The sequence below is a fragment of the Manis pentadactyla genome, chromosome 5, assembly GCF_030020395.1.
Source record: "Manis pentadactyla isolate mManPen7 chromosome 5, mManPen7.hap1, whole genome shotgun sequence".
In the NCBI taxonomy this organism is placed as follows: Eukaryota; Metazoa; Chordata; class Mammalia; order Pholidota; family Manidae; genus Manis; species Manis pentadactyla.
Genome location: NC_080023.1, coordinates 20,836,024 through 20,855,458, shown reverse-complemented (window position 1 = coordinate 20,855,458; position 19,435 = coordinate 20,836,024). Strand labels below are relative to the sequence as shown.

Sequence of the window (19,435 nt, the reverse complement as noted above, 5' to 3'; positions counted from 1 at the left end):
CAACACTTCATTCCCTGGGATTGCAGCTAAGATCCTGGAAGCTTAGGATTGCTTGGGTGTAGAAAATGGGGTCCTGGAATGGGTGGGAAGGGATGGGGTGGTCTGGCCCATGGACATCTTAGTCTGATGCAGCCTGGTCTTTGGCTGTTGGTACCTTTTTCACTGGCTCCCAAAGGCCATGCCTGGCGTCCTGCCCATGTCTTGGTCATTAAGGAGCTCTCCATCAGAAATGTATCCTTCTCGTCCCAACTTTAAGCCTTGCTCAGATCTGCTGGTCTTCTTTTAGCCATTTTGTGCCCATTGGAGGAGATGAGTGGAAGGAAAATTTTAGAATATTTTCTGCATATATCTGGTTGTGGGAAAATCAGAGGGTTTTCTCAGGAACCCCTAGTAGCTTGGCCCTGTTGCCCTGCCGCCCCCACCAGTGCCTAGCCTACAGAACAAGGATTGGCAAATTCTGTCCTGAAAAGGGCCAGACAGTAAATGTTTTAGGCAAGTCTTTAACTCTACCACTGTAGCAGAAAAGCAGTCCCATCTGATTTGTGAACAAACGCACATGGCCCTGTTGCAATAAACTACTGGCAAAAATAAGCGGCATGCTGGGTTTGGGCTTGGGCAGTAGTTTGCTGACTGCTGATATTTATCTGTGAGGCTCCCCCGCTAACTCCAGGCATCTCCTGCAGAGCAAGGTGCAAATTCTCTCAGGTCTTGGTGTTCCCTAACTCTGTCTTGGGGATTTCTTACCCTCCCCCTGAAAGTCATAAGGCCAGGAAGGAGGCATGGTACAGGACCCCTCAGGGACTTGTCAGCCTCTGCGCCCTCTTCTCCCTCTCTTCTTTCTCCAGCCAGAGAGATCATGGTCTGCTCGCTTTCCATTCTCTTGTCTCTAATATAAATTCATGCCATGTTTACTTAGGGGTTAGCCTTTAGATTCAAGCACACCTAGTTCTTGCAAATCACACACCTTGGCTCTGGAAGCTCTGAACTCTGTAATAAGTATCAAGCGCCTAAATAAGGTCAAGGGCTTGATGCTTGGTTCTTGTTTTCATAATCCTTTCCTTCTCTGGGAGCACAATGCCTCAAGTGACTGAGGATAATGGTAAATGACATTCTCTCAATTCTTGCAAAGTCTGGGCCTTGACTAAGTCCACCTCACACTTTAAAGGAAGCCAAAAATAAGTTTTCTGGCTAGAGTCTGTTCATCTGGGTTTAGCTTATGAGGAACTGAGAAGAATAAGGTTGATCTGAGATTCTTAGAAAAAAACTGCCCAGTCATATAAACAGAAATAGATGCTTTGAGGGCAAAACTGTTAAGAGCAAAGCTTTTCAAACTGCAGATTGCAACCCATTGCTTTAGGACAGGAGTAAGCAAACTCCTTGAACAAAGGGACAAATAGTAAGTATTTTAGGTTTTGTGGGTCATACTCAGCAGGCAACTCTCAACTCACAGCTACTCAACTCTGCCATGATAGTGGGAAAGTGATCGTAGATGATGAATAGGTGAGTGCAAGTGGCTAGGTTCCAATAAAACTTTATTTATGAATACTGAAATTTTAATTTCATGTAATTTTCACATGTCATGAAATATCATTCTCCTTTTGATTTTTTCCAGCCATTTAAAAATGTAAAAACTATTTTTAGCTCACAGGCCATACAACAAAACAGGTGCCTGGTTGGATCTGGTCTTTCGGCCATAGTTTGCTGACCTCTGCATTAGGGGGTCAGGAAATCAATTAAGTGAGGCTGGACTTGGGATTTTTAAAAAGAGAAGTAGTAAAGGGGAGAATGAAGAAGATAGGAAGTGCCAGGCTGTACTGGCCACAGAAAACATTTTGTAAAACGTTTGTCAGTTAACTCACATTTGTATATGTACATTGAATTGTGATGCAAACTGTTTTTCTTACCGTGGAATGTGGCTGAAAAAAATTTGAAAATCATCAATTTTGAGAAACATTCCTTTCAGTATGACATTTTTTTTCCTCTGAAGAGCTCTTCCCCTATTCATTCCACACCTCCAGATTTGTTATTACCGTTGCCAGATAAAGCACAGGACAGTAAGTTAAAATTTGAGTTTCAGATTTTAAAAAATGAATTTTTTAGTATTAGTCTGTCCTGGACAATATTTGGGAATATTTATACTGAAGATATTCATTTTTTTAAGCTGAAAGTCAAATTTAATGGGCCATCCTTTATTTTTTTCTAAATCTGACACCCCTTTTTGGTATATTATGAATTGTTTCCATTATTAGTGTAATGGTTTTAAAACTGAGGTAAGGACATTCTAGTTTAGTTAGTAACTTAAGGAAAAAAACTGTCATTTAAAAATTTCCTCCAATATGCCAGAATCTGTGCTCTTTCACTGTTGTAGAAGCACTAACCAAGATTACAAAGCTCTGAGAAAGGGACAGCTTTATTGTCTCCATTTTACAAATGAGGACACTGAAATGCAGTCTGACCACAATTAAGGGTGGAACAAAGATAAAAGGATGGCTCTCCTGACTCCAGTTCCTTGTTACCTCACCAGGCTGTTCTCAGAGGTGAGCTGTGTGGATATACCAGCAGTGGTTCTTGGTCCCAGTAATACACCGAGTGGGAACAGTCCAGCCAGGGTGCAGACAATAAGGGCTGCATTGCCTGTGGAGAATTTAAGCACCATGTAAAGCCTATAACGTCTGTTTTTTTTATCAGATGAAAAACCCTTCTGCTTCAGGGCAGACCTATACCTTCCTTGATATACCACTACTTGGCATGTAGTTGGTACTTAGTAAATGTTGCTTTTCCTTTTCTTCCCTCTCTCCTTTTCTCTTTCTTTCTCTCGACCCTGGGGCTGGCAAGTAAGTTTCAAATCACTTGTCAACTCTAATCAGTGAGGGTAGCCTGGACTATTGGGTTGAGAAGGATTCTGAAGTTGAGTCTTTGCTCAAAGCAAAAGAATGCTCTGCTTGATGGCTGATGTCTGCCACAGGAATGTGAGTGAGCAGTGGCAATATCCTTTCCACATGTTTGGCCATCCTCTTGCTAACCTCTGCAGCCTCTGGACAGAAAATGACTATGCTTAGCAGCAATTAACCATGAATCCAAAGTTCCTTCCCACTTAAGACAAGGTAAAAAAGGGCAAAGGGAGAGAATTTCTGCCCACCAATCACCTCACTTGTCCCCTCAAACACACACAACTCCTGGGTGACCTGAAGCTACCTGCTGTGTATATGGTGGAGTCTTCTTGCAAGAAGAGGGTACATATTTGCCTGGGGTCAAAGGCCAGGGGCAAGTTAACATTTCCCCTCCCAAAGCCTCTTATCAGCTGAAGCTTTGGCATATGGCAGGTACACAGTGTGATCAGAGGCCTCAGTTTGCATGTGCCTTGTTGGAAGCCATGGACAGGAATGCATTCTCTTGATTTAAATGTGTGTATGGGTGAAGCAGGTCTATAAAAATAGGCTGAAGGCAAGACTTTCCATTCCTCCATGTCCCCGAAGCAGTTTCCTCTTGGACACAAACCTCCATCTTCCTTAAATTCCCAAATCGAGTAACTTCTTGGAAAGCTTTCTTAGTTTATTTCTTTTAACATTATTTTTCCAGCTGTAATTTTTCTTGAATCTGGAATTTTGCTCTTTCTGCTTTGAACTTCATTGTAAATCCAGGCTTAAAATCAGATTTATTATAAATAGTCTTTGTGTGTAGTAGGCATTTGGGTGTGGCATGTGTTAGCATTGAAATAGTCTCCCATTAGATGACTCCATAGTTCTTCTACATCTCAGTTTACCTTCTATCCCAGAAATTGGAAGTAATAATAGGAAGGCCACAGGCAGGCCTTCAGATGGAACGAGTTGACAAGTTGAAAGCCTTTAAGGTCAAAAAGATGTTCAAAGGCATATAAATGCACTTGGGTAGTTTTTTGGATATTTAATAGCATGAGCACTACTTTATTTTGTTGAGTTGGTACCTTGTGGGTCTAGAAATAGCTTCTAAAACTATCTGGTCAATTTTCTCTTGGGGAGTGATGGTGTGAAGGGGAAATGATCCCTCACATGGCTCAGACCAACTTTGTATTTTGTACAGAGGTCAAGATATTAGTCCTGCTATAACAGATATAAATTTTCAATGATTCTGGCATATGTACATCTAAAAATCATAAATTTGATTTTTCTTAATGTGCCAGTGAAACAAGAATCTCTGAGGAAATGGGCCTAGTCCCTTGTGCTGTGTTTTGTGGTGCTATCAGCCAATGATTTGGTGAGTCATTCATTGTGCTTTTCCCTATGGATTCACTGTTGTCTTCTTTTGTGTCCTTAAACCCAACTTCTAGGCCCCTCAGTTGGGTCTTCTCACCAGAGTGTTTGCAGCCACATTAATTCCTACCTCAGAAACTTTGTTTCTACTTAGATACCCCCAACATATCTCTCCCTCTACACCTGTACCCCTACCCAGGCCCAGCCTTGAAGAAACCATGGGTATCAGGCCAATCTAGCCACCATAAACTATCTGTCAATACCCTGTGATTTCTCCCATCTCTGAACTCCTGTTGGGATCATTGTCAATACTCAATCTTTGTACTTGATCTCTGATGACCTCCTATAGTTGTGCAGATTTTTCTTGAGAGAAAAGACCATGTCTTATGCTTTTTCTTTGTTTTCCAAAATACCTAGCCCATGTTGGCCATACCTCAAGTAATACTGAATTGACAATTGGTTGAGCAATCTTAATTGGCCCTATATTCACACATCTAAGAACACAGAGCTTCCCTTCATCTTCGTGGTGTTTGACCAGAGTTTGCCCCCAGTCTTACCCAATTACAGGAAAAATAGTGTTAGAAGTAGGAAGCTAGTTCTGTGAATCCACATTTCCTTTGTTGGGCAATGATATAGCTGCATGTGGCATAACTTCTGCTGACACATAGCGTACTCACTCTTCTCTTTTTTTTCATGTCAGAAAAAGACTATTTCCATTCAAGTCACAAGTGGGGAAGGGTGGTAGTGGTTTCTCTGTGACCTTGAGCGAGTCATTTCACCACCTCCAGCTGCAGTTTCCCCTTCTGCAACTTTTAGAGCTCCAGTGTTCAGCAATTCTATGGTTTTGTGGAACTGCTCAATTCTTCTTACAGATTTGTGTATACGACAAAGGGAAGGATTCCCTAAGCTCCCGTTTGGTCCTCTGCTCTGGATCAGGTGTTGATGGATGGAGCTAGTGACGTTAGTCATCAGTGGCCTGGCTAGACCTTCTCCCTATGGTGACTGTAGCGCCTTATATCCCACTAGCTAAGACTCAGAGCCCACCTTGAGGATGGTAGCTTTAACTCTTCTACCCATGGGCACCTTGATATTCTGATTTGGGGAATATTGTTCTGCTAATCTTTCTTTCTACCACTGTCCGTATCCTCACTGGCACAGAATTTTCTGCCTGGCTTTTGTAACATGGGCCAAGTCAATTCTTCTGTGAGAGCCTTTAGAAAAGCCAAGACGTCTACCCATAACTGATAAAGCAGCTAATATCAGCTTTATTAGATGCCCTTTCTCTTTCTTTATGTGGTTGATGTCAATAAGACTGTCCTCCATTGTTAGCCATAATTCTGTGAGCTGTTATCTTTGGTGACTTGTGTTTCTGCTGTACCATTTTAAGTGTCACATCTTGAGGACAGATGTCCTGGGTAAGACATGAGCTGATTTTTGTGAATCAAAAGTTGGTCCTTGTGCTAGATGGGAGTAGAGGAAACCACACTGTTAATAGATTTTCAAATGAATGTTTACATCCCTATAAAGCTAGTTTGATTTCTGCCATGATTGAAGAGAGATCTAAAGTTAGATCTAATTAAAAGATATCTATTAGCTAATTGCTGGTATGTTTAATAGGCTATTTAAGGCAGAAATTATTTTGTGGAATTTTAAAAAGTCATTTGATTGGAGACACTTTGGTCTTTTATGGGATTTGCAGTGTTTTTCCCTAAGAAGGTACTGTTCAGTGGGAAGGGACAGTGGGATGATTCCTCCTTGTTAAGTAAATTCGGTGTGTGATTTATGTGCTTATATTTCCATGCGCACTGAGGAAAGTAATTCTCCCACGCAACATACAAAATAATGATGCCAAGAAAAAAGGAAAATCAGAGTTTCAGAAGAACGTAAGTTGTTTGGATTAGAGTTGAAACCATGTGGGGCCCAGAAATCTTATAATATTCTGCCTATTTAAAGTTTTTGTTCAAATAAATGTGCACATACAGAAGAAAGAGAAAAAAAAGCCATCCGTTTGGATTCAACAGCATGTCAGCCTAATTATAGTAGACAATGGTGAGCTCAATAATTCCACTTTTGATCCATTGCTGCGTGAAGTTCATTATTATCTGTTTCAAATTATTATTCATTTCAAGAGCCATGCAATGAAAAAGCATGTAAAGACTTTGAAAGAGCACTGGTGCCTTCCCCGAAAGCTTTGTGAAACATTTCTTTGGAAACATTTATGCTGAGGCCGTGCATTGGCTGCGAGTGGGCGTAGGATGGGTGTCTGTGCTTCCCCTTTGCACATTTGTTTACCTTAAATATGTCTCCATGGAAACAAGGCGTACTCCTTAGCTGATGTTAGGGTTGTCCATAAGAGGAATAAACCAAAAAATATAGATAACTTAAATTCTCACTCAAGACAAGGGAAACTAAGGTTTATTGAGCTCCTTTTTAGGGCTGATGATTTAAAATAATTTTTTTTTATTTAGCCCCGAGAGCTAGATGGTTTTTTTCTCTGTTTTAGAGATGAGGGCCTCGAATTTCTTCTGAACATTTACTCAAATAGTAAGTAACAAGCCCAGATTTGAATCCAGGCTTGTCTGGTTCTGATACCCACGCTTTATCTATAAAACCACATTGTCAGTAATTTCAACTTTTTCCCCACCTCCCTCAAGCACTTTCCAGAACAATATAAAATGGGCCATGCTTGATGTCATTGTCTTTTGGGTAAATACATATAAAGTTCTTGTGAGGAAAAGTGACATGAGGAGGAAAGAAAACTAAGTGGCTTGGATAATTCAAGCATGAAATCAGCAGCAGCAGCAACAGCATGAACAGTGGCCCAAAATATTTCCAGAATTCTAGGTCAGTCCAGAAAAGCCTCATTTAACTAGCAATCCCTCAAGGAGGAAGGCCTCTACCAAATTGCTGACTATGCTCCACTTTAAAGAGAAGACCACCCAATGCACTGGAAAGGGTCCTGCAGCTCAAAGACTTGTGGGAACCTGTGAAAAAACCCAAAGAAACTTCTCTGAGTATCAGATGTAAATAGGGTACCTTCTTGGTCAGGATCTGACCCTCAGATATTTCAGCCAGTGATGACAGGCAACACCCTTCATATCTATATACAACCACGATCTCTATATCAGATATATGCAAAATTCAGTTTGTAGGGAGGGTCAAATCAACAAGAGCTAGGAATAGCTCACACTAAGGGAAGTGGTCTCACTTGGAGAGGTGGGCCTGGCAAACTGGCCTGGGTGTTGGAGAAGAGGTGGCCCCATTAATGTATTGTGGCTGATATTAGAATTCAGTCCCACCCAGTAATTAAAACACCTTGACATGAATGCCACACCACTAGAGCTTGAGCAGCTGATTGAGGGGACCCCCTAATTCCCACAACAACTGAATGGAATACAAAAGGAACATTCTTCTGTTTACTCTAAGTGGTGCCAAGATCTGTGGCATTGAGCTACAGGTATTTTCAGCTCTAATGGTACCCAAGCAGTGGAGACAGAGATGGGCCTGCCAACCTGGAGTGGACCCTCCATGGAACAGTGAGGACCTAAATCCAAAAATCCTAGTTCTGAGAGCTGTAGAGGTAAGTTGCCAGCCAAGAGGGATTGGTGGGCACATCTAAGTGGCCCCAAGTTTTTCCAGGAATATATGGGGAGGGCAATACATTAAATGCTGCACTTCCTATAGTCAAAGAGGTAGGGCTTTGGAACCATTCGAATTTAGGTGGAGATGACGTGAGACTGGAGAAATTACCTTTTAGGCTATTGAGATGATGAAATAAAGGGCCTGGCACATAGGGGACCTTCAATAAATGTTAATCATCTTGAACTGTCTGGGGTATAGGTAGGGATTGGCAAACCGTACATAGCTGCCCCAGATCTCAAGGAGCATTGACCCAACAGATCAGCTATTAGGGTGCATGTCTGAGAGAAACATAGACACAAGAAGAGGAGAGAAGGTGTAAATCTGGAAATTATTTGGGAGGATCTGGAATAAGAGAGACCAAGCCATGAGGACTCCAACTGGAAGGGCTGGAAGAGGCAGGAAGAAATCCAGAGGGTGGAGAGACTTAATCAATCACACACTCACTCAGGGCCAGACAGGGACTGGAGCCTAATGGCTCTCTTCTCTTCTTTTAACTTCTGATATGTGTTCATACTCATAGAAAAGTTACAAGAATAGTGCAAAGAATCCCCATAGACCTTTCACCCGGATTTCCCAGATGTTAAACTTTTACCACTCTGCCTTGGCCTCTATCTCTGTATCTACCATACCTATACCTACAACTTCATCCACACAATATTTTTTCTGAACTGTTTGAAACATGACACCCCTTTGCATATTTTAGTGTGTATTTATTAAAAATTAGAACATTGTCCTTATTAACCATAGTGTGATGATCAAATTCAGGAAATTAACATTCATACAATATCATTGTCTAATGGACAGACCTTACCCAGATTTCATTGATTGTCCTAATAATATCCTTTAAAGCCAAAGAAAATCCCAGATCATATGTTGCATCCATTTGTCACATCTCTTCAGTCACCTTGAATCTGCAACAGTTGCTTAGCCTTTGTCTTCCATATTGGCATTTTTGAAGAATACAGGTCAGCTGTCTTACAGAATGCTTTTCAGTTAGAGATTGTCTGATGTTTCCTCTTGAGTAGTTTCAGTTATACATTTGTGGCAGGAATGACACAAATGTGATGTTGTGTTCTTCCCAGTGCATCCTGTTAGGAGGCACATGAGCTTGATTTTTCTTCCGACACGGAATGTTAATTTTGACCACCTCGTTGCAGTGGTGCCTGCCAGGTTTCTTCATTGTAGGGTTACCATTTTGCCTTGTCATTCATAAAAATATGGAGGGCAGATACTCTGAGACTATATAAATATTCTGTTATTTCTCAAACTTGCCCACTGCTCTTCCTATATCCAGTGACGCTTTCTGCCAATCAACTTTTGTTATATTGATTACCAAATGGTAGAACCCAGTCTCTTGGCTTCTCTATTTCAGTTTAATGAGCAAGGAATGTGCATGCCCTTCACATAACCAGCATGCCCTCCATGCCTTAGCTTATGTGCTTCCTCTTTCTTGAAGTGCCTTCCTACCCCTTGTCCCTCAATATTTGCTAGCAATTTATTTTAAGACCCAACTCACGATTTATCTTCAGGGATTTTTCCCATGATTTATGGCAACCTACAGTGAGCATTTGCTTACTTTCCTTTGCACTCCTGCCTTTAGGTGTTTCTTTGTTTCCAGGTACTTCTTGAACATGTTTTGTAACATGTTTTTCAAATATGTAGTGAAAACCAAGGTTTTGATAATTTCCAAAATACTGAGGAAGAATTTGTGGTCCTACTGTATATGACTTACCACCTAAATTCAGTAGCACCTAACCTGATCCTTACAGCCCTGTTCACTGAGACAGGCCACTGACCATGTGCTTGGATGTCATGACAAAGTCAAATTGCCCTAAAAGTTTCTACACTAACATGAGCCAGTAACAGTTTGTACTTAGTATTTCTATACTTAATGTGGGCTGGTAATACTCTGAGAAGCATGTTTTAGGGCATCTCCTCCCTGTCCCTGCATACACCCTCCCAGCCCCCACCAAGACCCTGGAGTGTTATACAACGGTAGTCAGGTGAGAGATGAAACCCTCTTTCCCTGAGGGCCTCCATTCTATCTGATTTTGACCAAGGTTCCTCTTTGTGGCATAAGTATCACCAAGAGACCTGAGATTTCCCAGGTGAAGAAATGATGAACAGCGGCTCCTAACAAGGCATGAGTTTGAGGGATGTGAGAGAACATTTAAGATGAAGGGCAGTAACTCCTGACAGCATAATATTTTAAGTACACAGCTTGGCAAGAATTCTGTCTGCAATGATCAAATTAGTGACTTAACAAACTCTAATACTCTATTTCTCTTGCTAAAAACAGAACTTTTCATCCGAGACCCCCCATATTAACATAAAAATGCTATTTTAAAAAATTGCTCACTGATTCCTCATTAGATGCCACGCAGGCATTGTGGTCCATAGGTGCTCGGAAAAAGGGAGGGAAACAGAGTCCTGCCCTCGTGGAGCTGTTTCCCCCCTGGGGAGGCAGTGATAAGGCCTGCAGGGAGAAAAATAAGGAGATCAAGGCACTAATTGGGGGTCAAAGATGACTTTCCTGAGGAGGTGACATTAGAAGTGAGATCTGAAGGTGACTACAGGTGGGAGAAGAGACAGGGGAGTGATCTTCCAGCAGAGATGTCAGCATAGTCAAAGGTGTGTGAGGGGTGGGGAGGGGAATCCACACATCCCGAAGGCTCCTGAGGACTGGCGGGCCTGAGCAGAGAGCAGAAAGAGCCCAGTGTGGCCGCAGGTCAGCAGGAGCCAGACACATGGGTCTTGTGGACTGATAAAGATCCTGGTCTTGGAACCATGAGCTACTGAGAGTTCCTGACCTAGGAAGTGATGGGCAGATTATCATTTGGGGGAGATGTATCTGTTGTGGAGAGGACATGTTGAGGGTCAGGGTGGGCTCAGCGGGGTGAGTTAGACGGCTGTTGCCTCTGGGACACTGGCTTGGATCAGGCAGTAGGATTTCTTTCTCTTTTCATCTTTGGTGGACCTGCCAACAAGTGAACTAATTAAATCCTTTGAGGGATGAGTGGGCAGCATTCCCATTTTTGCAGATGGAGAGACCATTGGAAGGGGCCCTATTCAAGGTATTTCTGCCCCCATGGGTAGTGAAGAAAAGCAGGAACGACAGGTCACATGGAGCCCAGGTGTGTGGCCCGCTGAAAGGTTGTTTCAGGACTGAATACTCCCCTTGGCAATGTGCAAGAAGGCATTGCCAGCTTTTTCTGCCCCACCACTAACATGGTTTTCACCCAGCAGATCTGGAAAATGACAGGCCTATAAATAGGAAATTGAACTGAGCTTTTGCACAGAACCTATGACTTTCTTTAAAAAGAGCTTTTTCTAAAAGCCTTGCTGATTACGAGCAGAAGGGAAGGCTGGTGAATTAAATCAAATTTTGAGTTATAGTATAATTAAAAAGAAACAATCTAATGACTTCCAAAGATAAAGATGCATCAATTAGGATCCATGCATACAAAACACATACAAAAAAGGTATTCCTTTCCCTAAAATACTAATTGGCAACACAGTGTCATTACATATTGTGGGTTCCCATCAAACAAGAGACATATTGCTAAAAGACGAAGAAAACATTAATAAGACAGTTACTACCTATGGAGTATTTACCATGTACCAAGCGCATAGCCAAGCGTTTAGTTTGCATAATTGAATCCAATCCTAAAAACAAGACCCCCATGGTAGGTGGTATATTCTATCATGCCCATTGTGCAGATGAGAAAGCTAAGGCTCAAAGAGATTGACTTACCCAGGACCACACAGCCTATAAGGTGAGGGAGTCAGAGCGCAAAACAGATTGTCTGACATCCAAAATTGTAATCTGCCACCAACAGGAAGGTATCAAGTTCTGTGTGATTTACTTCTTTTACAAATTAGAATTGTGTCATGGCTCTCCCTCTGTGAATGTCACTCTTGGTCACAGGTACAGGTGACCGCAGGAAATGTGTAGAACCCTGGGTCTATCAAGGGCATGGGTCTGGCTGGTGCAAGTCCTCATCAGGAGAAAGGTGGAGAACAACGGCCTGGCAGAGAGAGAACTAAGACTGATTCCGAGGAAGCGATGTCTGGAGTTTGGGGTGGTTGTCTTGCACATGGCCCTTCAATTGTCAGCCTGCCTTCTCTTCTCCACCACATCCTGGGGGCCTTCCCCAGTGTGCTTGCTTTGTATCCCCAGGGCCATCTCCAACTGTGTAGCTTGGTGACTCCTTGACTCTGGAAATGCCCTGGGTACATAACCTGACTTCTAGGGTCATGACTCATGCTTGAAGCCATGTGTTCTGATTGCAAGCCTGTGTCTGTCCCTATCACAGCTTCATCACAGAGGTTAGAGTGTGGGCTCTGAATGTGGACAAACTGTCGGCTACAGGGTCCTGGGCAGTGAGGCTTGATAGGACCCAGAAGCCTCCTCATCTAAAATAAACCCAGCAGCCCCCGACTCCATCCCCTCTGATACAGGCTCCCCAAGAGCAGCAGGGGAGAGATTTCCATAAGTCAGGCTGGCGCTGTCACACACCTTGAGATTCCTCGGTGGTTGCCATTATCCTTAGTAAATAGTGACAGCGTCTCTTGGATCTGCCCTCCTCTTAGTCTCTAGTGCTGACTCTTGCCCGTGGTCCCTCATTCTGCCCACTGGCCATGTTCTGCCACTCTGAAGTTCCCCAAATGCTCCTGTGGGCCCTCTTAATTCCTTAGCTTTGTATGTGCTCAACACACCACCCAAAATGCTCTTTTTCCCCTTTCTTTTCTTTACCTAACTTCTCCTCTCATCCTTCAGACTCGGCTCTGGGGTAAGGTTTCCTGGGGTACTTTTCCTTACTTCAATCCTACCTCTGCTGGATTCCTGCCCTCTTCTCTCTACTACGGGCAAACTGCTATCACAGAATTTCTCCCATTGTGCTATGTGGGGGTGGGCGGATGCTTGCTGCTGGTTTCCCCATTCTCAGTGAGCCTCGGGTGAATCACAGGTACACTGACACCTGAGAAACACCGGCCTAGCTGTTTGCCCAGGACGAAAAAGGAATGAGATGGGTGAGCATCTTGCCAGTTCCTGGCAGGTGTGTTCAGTGTCATACCCAAGGCAAGGCTGAACTTGCACTTGGAGCCACATCTGATTGCAAAGCTTATGTTTGTCCCTGTCACAGCTGCATCACAGAGATTACCAAATTTAGACAAACCTAAGTGCCCATTCAGTCTACCTGTGTAGCTTTGGAAGAATTGCTTGACCTCTCTGAGCTTTGGTTTCTTATCTATGGGGTGGAGATAATTAACAGTAAAGTTAAGTGAAATAATTAATACAAAGAAAATACTTCATGCACAGCACATACTGATCAAGGACTCAGGAAATGTCACTTATGGACGGTGTACATAAAACAAGGGCTTTGATCATGTGTGGACATTTAATCTCCCTGAGGTAGCCATTCAATCACACATATGTTAACTAAGTGCCTTTATTGTTTAGGGTGTTTGCCAGATGCTGCAAAGAGAAAAAGACTCAACTCCTTCTAAAGTGTCCACAATAGACTTAGAGAATAACACTTATCACATGGTTCAAATTCATAGACTGCAATCCACTCTAGAAAGTAAGGGCTGTGAGGTTTCAAAGAGGGAGAGCGGATCCTGCTGAGTGACCAGGAAAGGCTCTATGAAGCAGTCAGTATTTGAGGGGGCCTTGAAGTGTGAATAGGATTTCACAGGTCTGGGAGTAGAGAGGGCACTCTTGGCAGAAGAAGGGAAAGAATCTGAGCAAAGGCAAAGGGTTATTCGTAAAATAATAAGTTTCAGGGTGATTCTTCATATAAGCTAGATTTGTGAGAGTCCTGGGACATAAACCTGAATAAGAGAATTTATATTTAATCTAGGAAGTGAATGGATGCCATTTTTTACCCCACTAATGTCAATATCTTCCATGCTTCTAAAATGCAGCGGTAGTGGTAGGACAAGCGGCACAGGGTCCTGTTAGTGCTTTCTTGGCCTCCTGTAGTAGATGCTGGCAGTGCCCAAGCCAAACCCCCTTGACTGAGCTGCTCTGAGCATTGGATCCTAACGGCTCATAGCTGCCCCTTCTCCAGAAATTACCCTTAACCAACCCAACAGGGGCTGCCTAGCCCAGAAGGTTAACTCTCCCCTCATAGGGCTAGCCTGCTGCCAATGACTGATCACAATGGGCTACAAAGGGCCAGTTCCTTGCCTTCAGGTGGGACCCACTCTCTACAAGCTGCCCAGGCGACTAGGCTGAGCGAGACTCCAGCTGGCGCCACATCCTTGTTTTGCCCCTGCCTCTGCCTTCTCCAAATTCCACCATGCCCCCTTCTCTCCTGAGGACAGTCCACAGTTAATGACAGGAATCCTCCTCTCAACTGTGCTTCCAGGGAACTTAAGATACCACCTCTCCCAAGGAGACCTTTCCCTCTTTTTCCCCTCAATACTTTCTTTTGTAGACCTGTGACTCTGGGCCCATGATACAATGTCTTTCCACTTTTCTGGGATTTAACCAGCAAGTGATTGCTGACCCTGTCAGGGATGTGGTCCTGGCATCTGGAAGATGGACTGTCAAGACCAACAGACTTCAAAGTGGTTGGAGTGGTTTGGGAAAAAGGGCTTTAATAAGATTAGGGCTGTGTCATAGCAACTGTTCCCTGCTGACTATAAAACAAGGGAAACTTATGGTTTCTTATTTACTTGTGAATCTTTCAGTTGCAGGTGTCCAATACTCTACCAATTACAATGTAACAATAGAAATGAGGGTCAGTGGGGCTGTCCCTTCTGAGATCATGGCAGGCTTGGTCTTCCCTCTGCTCTGAAGCTAGGTGTGGCCATGTGACTTGGCCAATGAACGTGAGTGTGGAGTGACATGTACCCTTTCTGGGGAAAAAGCCAGTGTATCCTTTTTTATGCTCTGTTTTCCTTTGTCATGGTGACCAGCAACATTAGAGATGGCAACTGTTCCATCATCTTGGATTCCTGAGAAACTGTGATAAGCATAGTGCTTGCTGATCCACAGGGGACTTGTAGTACATGCAAAAAAGAAAAATTTGTTGTTTTAAGACACAAAGACTTTGGGGCTGTTTGTTATTGCAACATAACTGACAGATACAATAATGTTTTTAGATAGCAACTAATATGCTAACTATATACTAGGCACTGTTCTAAATAGTTCTCATATGATAACTCATTTAATCCTCTTATCAACCCTATGAGATAGGTGCTGTTATCCCATTTTATAGATGAGACTATTGAGGCTCAGAAGAGATAAGTTTTGCCCAAGGTTATATTACTAATAAGCAGCAGATCTAAGATTCAAACCCAGGCAGCCCGAGTCTCAATCACTAGATCACACACAAAAAAGTCATTTAATGCCTGTAATCTAAAAGTTCCTATGGACCTGCTTCAGGCACAGATGGGTCCAGGTGCTCTAAAGGTATCAGTTGGAATCATTCTCTGTGTTCTACTATCATTCTTGGATGCTCATATAATGAATGGGCCCCTTCATTTCCAGGCTCACATTCTGATGCCAAGCAACTGTAGAGGAAAGAACTTCTTCCACCAAAAGTCAAGCAAAAGACCTTTAGGGAACAATTTTCTCTCCACTTTCAGCCCGTATCATTTAGTTTGACTTTATCTGAAAAAGGGTAAATGGGTGCTGCGTAAGCAATGGCAACATGTTCCTGCACATATGGAGTGACCGAGGCCATGAATAAACTGAGAACTTCTGTGAAGCTGCCAAAGAGCCCAAGAACTGTAAAATCGGCAGTTGCTGGAGTCATAAAAATAAGCAATAAGCCCTGAAATGAATGCCAGTTATGTTGTCAAATATTGTCCTAGAAATTAAGATGGCAAAATTCCAGGCTGGAAATCCTTGGGACTTACATGAGTATTGGGGAAGATTTCTGAGTTATACGTCCTTTTTCCCCTTTTTCTTCTTTGCCTGAGTTTCTCTTTCTCTCCCCTTAGCTTGTGCTATGTGCTCACACACAGATTTTTATGCCCAAATGTATTTTCCTCAGACCTCACAGACATATAGACACACAGACATACACACACCCTCTTTGCTTTCGTCTTCAGAGTGGTAGTAGAAGAAGCACTAGATTTGGGATCAGGAGACCTGGCCTCTCATTCAGCTCCCTTCCCCATGAACTGGGAGCACTACCACCTTGCTCTGGGTCTATTTCCCACCTGAAAAATGTGGCCTTCAATCAAATGATTCCAAATATCCCTTCCACCTTCACACAGTTCTTGGTTTCAGTTCCCACCCTCTTAGTTTCCTCTCTTAACACAGACCTGCCCTGGCCTCCCCATGGCTCCAGCCCCAGCCCCACAGTGTAAACCCTCCCAAGAGCTCCCCAGTGCTCAGGTCACTCAGGACAACTGCCCCACTGCATTTCCCCAGCAGCACTCCCAAATTCTTGGACCTGTCCTAACAAAGAGCAACATCTTTCAGCTATTCATTCATGCCTGATGCCTCAAATGGGATCCCTTAAAGGCAAAAATGCAGAAAGTTCTATAAATAGGCACCCAAATAAAACAAAATGCACACAATGCACCATGGCACATTACCAAATAAATACCCCAGTTGTTACTGATCTTACTTTGCTCAGCTCACTGCTTTCATTGCAGTTCCTGGTCTGTCCTTGAGAGGCAGGGTGGTTCAGTGGGTAGGGACCCACTTGGAGTCTGACAGGCAGACTGTCCTCCAGGGGAGGTTGGTTTGCCACTTAGCTGTGGGAACCTTGGGCCAAGTACTTGATCTCTCAATAAGCCCCTGTTCCTTAGAGTAAAATAGTGGTGGTCTCTTGCAGCTCCTATTTCTTTCCATGGGCTGTGAAGTTTCAGTAAGATCACATGTGTAAAGCATGTGCATGCTGCTGGCCCATCACAGGCTCATTGATTGTTGGAAATTAGTATTTTCTGCAACAAAAAGCAGCACGGAACAGTACAGAGTTGTTTAAGAAAAGGAGAGAAAGCTTTCCATGTACAGCTAAAGGATGCAGTGCTCAATGACAATGCGAGGTGAACAACAGCCTGTGTTGGTTGTATCTTTTGTTAAAAAAAAGAGGGAAAATAAGAACCCAACTTATATAAATGTAAATACAAATACATGACATACACGTACACATACATGCTATAAAGGTACTCAGGAAACAAATAGTTGTGGTGTTCTGTGGGAGGAAGGAAACTGAGTGAGTGGGGGGCCATGGGGGTTTCATTGTATAGCTCTTAATCTGTTCTAGAATTTGCCCCATGAAAATATACAACCTATTCAATAAGTTGAATTTTAAAATGTCAGAAGTAAAATAAAAGACACACCCATTTATTTGCTGAAGGTTGTGAGGCCTGGCACTGGTGGAGAAGGAATCCTGATCAGGGTTTTATTTTTCACTCTGGGAGAAAGCCCCCCAAATGGAGGAAATGCCTCTTCCAGCCACCTTGGGAAGTTACCCAGTAAAGACTTAAAAATCTATGGGGAGCCCACTCTCTGGTCAGAGGTTCCTCGGTGGAGCAAGTAAACTAACTTATGAGTCCTCATTTTCATCACCATCACCACGGACAGCATCGAACGGAACACGGGTACGGTGCTTTTAGACCTGCGCAGTGGTTTCACACATAGTACGTCACAGAGTTTTCCAGCTGTAGGCGAAAGTGAGCATTCCCGTTTTCACTATTCTCACCTTGTGTGGTCGTACAGATGCTGTCATTGCCCCTCCCTTATACCCTAGACACCCACCAACCTGCTGGTTTCCTACGACAAACATTAGGCTCCCTCCCTGAGGCCTTTCTCTGGCCACAGGCCAGCTCAGCTGGGCTCCACAAGCCAGAGTGTGGGGCAGCTGTGCCCCGGGGAGCATCCCTCGACCTGTGTCCGATGGGAGCTGAGGCTAAAGCCCCCAGGCTCCTGCCCCCTTGGGTAGTGCCACAGTCTCCCTGAGGTCCCAGCTGGCATGAACCCTCAGATGCTCTCCGTGGTGACCTGCTCTTAGAGCATCCTGGGGGAGCGCCCTTCCTTTCCTGTCCTTACATCTCCTGGCCCCTCTGGGTGTTTCCTGCTATCCACAAGCAGATGAATTATGTTGCACTCACATCTTTGTCCCAAGGTCATCCTCTGAGGGAACCCAGCCCGAGTGAAGGCACATCCCTAGTGAGTGAAGGAGCAGGGACCTGACGGAGGGGCCAGGAAATCGGGGCTCTCTCAGCCCCTCTGCTCTGCCTCCCTCAGGAGCTCTCAGGAAAGACAGGAGAAAAGCCAAGACCAAGAGGGCAAACTTCCTCTTCGAACCTCAGGCTGAGGAAAGCTCCCCAATCAGCACAATGAGCTCTGGGCCTCCTGGCATTCAAAGCAGAGAGAAATAGGCCGCCTAGGAATGAGCATATGTATTTACAGGTGTCTTTCAGAACAACATTTAAAAAATTGTTGTGAATTCTTTTCTTTACCTATTCATTTCATGTTAAAAGAATAACCTGTACAGTATTTACCAGGGCTTTTTCACAAATGTTTCTGCTTTGATTTTTTTTAATGCCTTATTTTCCTGTCCAATAATTAAATTGTCTCTTAAGATTGTCTATCATTTTCTTGTGAGAGCTGATCATCTCTCGAAGGGAGCTGTTTCAAGAATGGCAAGAGGGCTGCCATGGGAGGCTTTGAGGGGAGCTAATAATTGGGTTAAGGCCTTGCAGGAGTAGTGGGGACCCATTAGAAGGGAGAGGGCTTCCCAGGCCAGCCTGTGGTGTGCACGGAGCCTGGGGACCTGCTCTGGAGAGCACGCTGCGGCCCACCTGGCTGGAGTAGAATGAATGCGTGTGAGCGCTGCACTCTCTCCAGAGACCGTAAGGAGGCAAAAAAGAAAAAGAGAAGTGAACAGGAAACTTGCCAGACTGAGACTAAGGATGAGGCTGCCCTGGCATCTGCACTGAGGAGGGCTTTGTGGGACACCCTTGAGGCACAGGGACTGACCATGGCGGTGGCTGTTGACCACCTAGGAAGACATAGCCTAGTGAGGTAGGGAAGCCAGGGTGGTGCTTTCCCAGGTAAGGGGCCATCCAGGGAGCAGAAAGCATGGCCAGGAAGGTGTGCGGTACTCATAACCAGCTTGTGTGCTCAAACTTTTACATGTTAGAGACAAAGATAAAAAAGATTTGCATCTACTGTTCTAGTACAGCTCTGTCACTTGTGTCATAACTAGCAGGGGTTTGTCTCCAGGGGAACAGGTTCCTGAAGGTCAGGGACCATGTTGTACGCATTTTAGCTCAATCAACGTATGTGGAAACCTTCTAAGGGTCAGCATCTTCGCTGAGAGTTAGTCTGGATCAGGCAAAGAGAAAAGATCATTTTCCACTTCAGTCATTACAGATGAGCTGGATGGATGGGTGACCACATTGGCGAGTCTCAGGGTGAGCACAGAGCTTTGTGTCTCTTCCTGACACCTCCCCACAAGCTTCCAGTGGGTTCAGAGTGGCTGTCACTGCAGCAGATTCGTTCTGTCACTCAGATGCTACAGCTGCCAACTGATGGTTTAGTCTGAGGGGTGCCCTCTCGGGACTGGTTTCTCCAAGCACTGTTACCTGCT

The 19,435-nt window shown here is 44.0% G+C and overlaps 1 long non-coding RNA gene across 2 annotated transcripts in view; it reads right to left on the bottom strand.

The window, feature by feature from the left end:
• Positions 1-2,341: 2,341 nt before the first annotated feature.
• LOC118920119 (uncharacterized) overlaps positions 2,342-19,435 on the bottom strand; it is a 48,531-nt gene continuing 31,437 nt past the window's right edge. The window contains exon 3 of one of the 2 annotated variants that reach the window (XR_008997704.1): positions 2,342-2,634. This is a non-coding gene — a long non-coding RNA (uncharacterized LOC118920119). Of the gene's footprint in view, positions 2,635-8,159; positions 8,960-19,435 lie in introns of those variants that run through there. The other variant, XR_008997705.1, reaches the window with a different exon arrangement.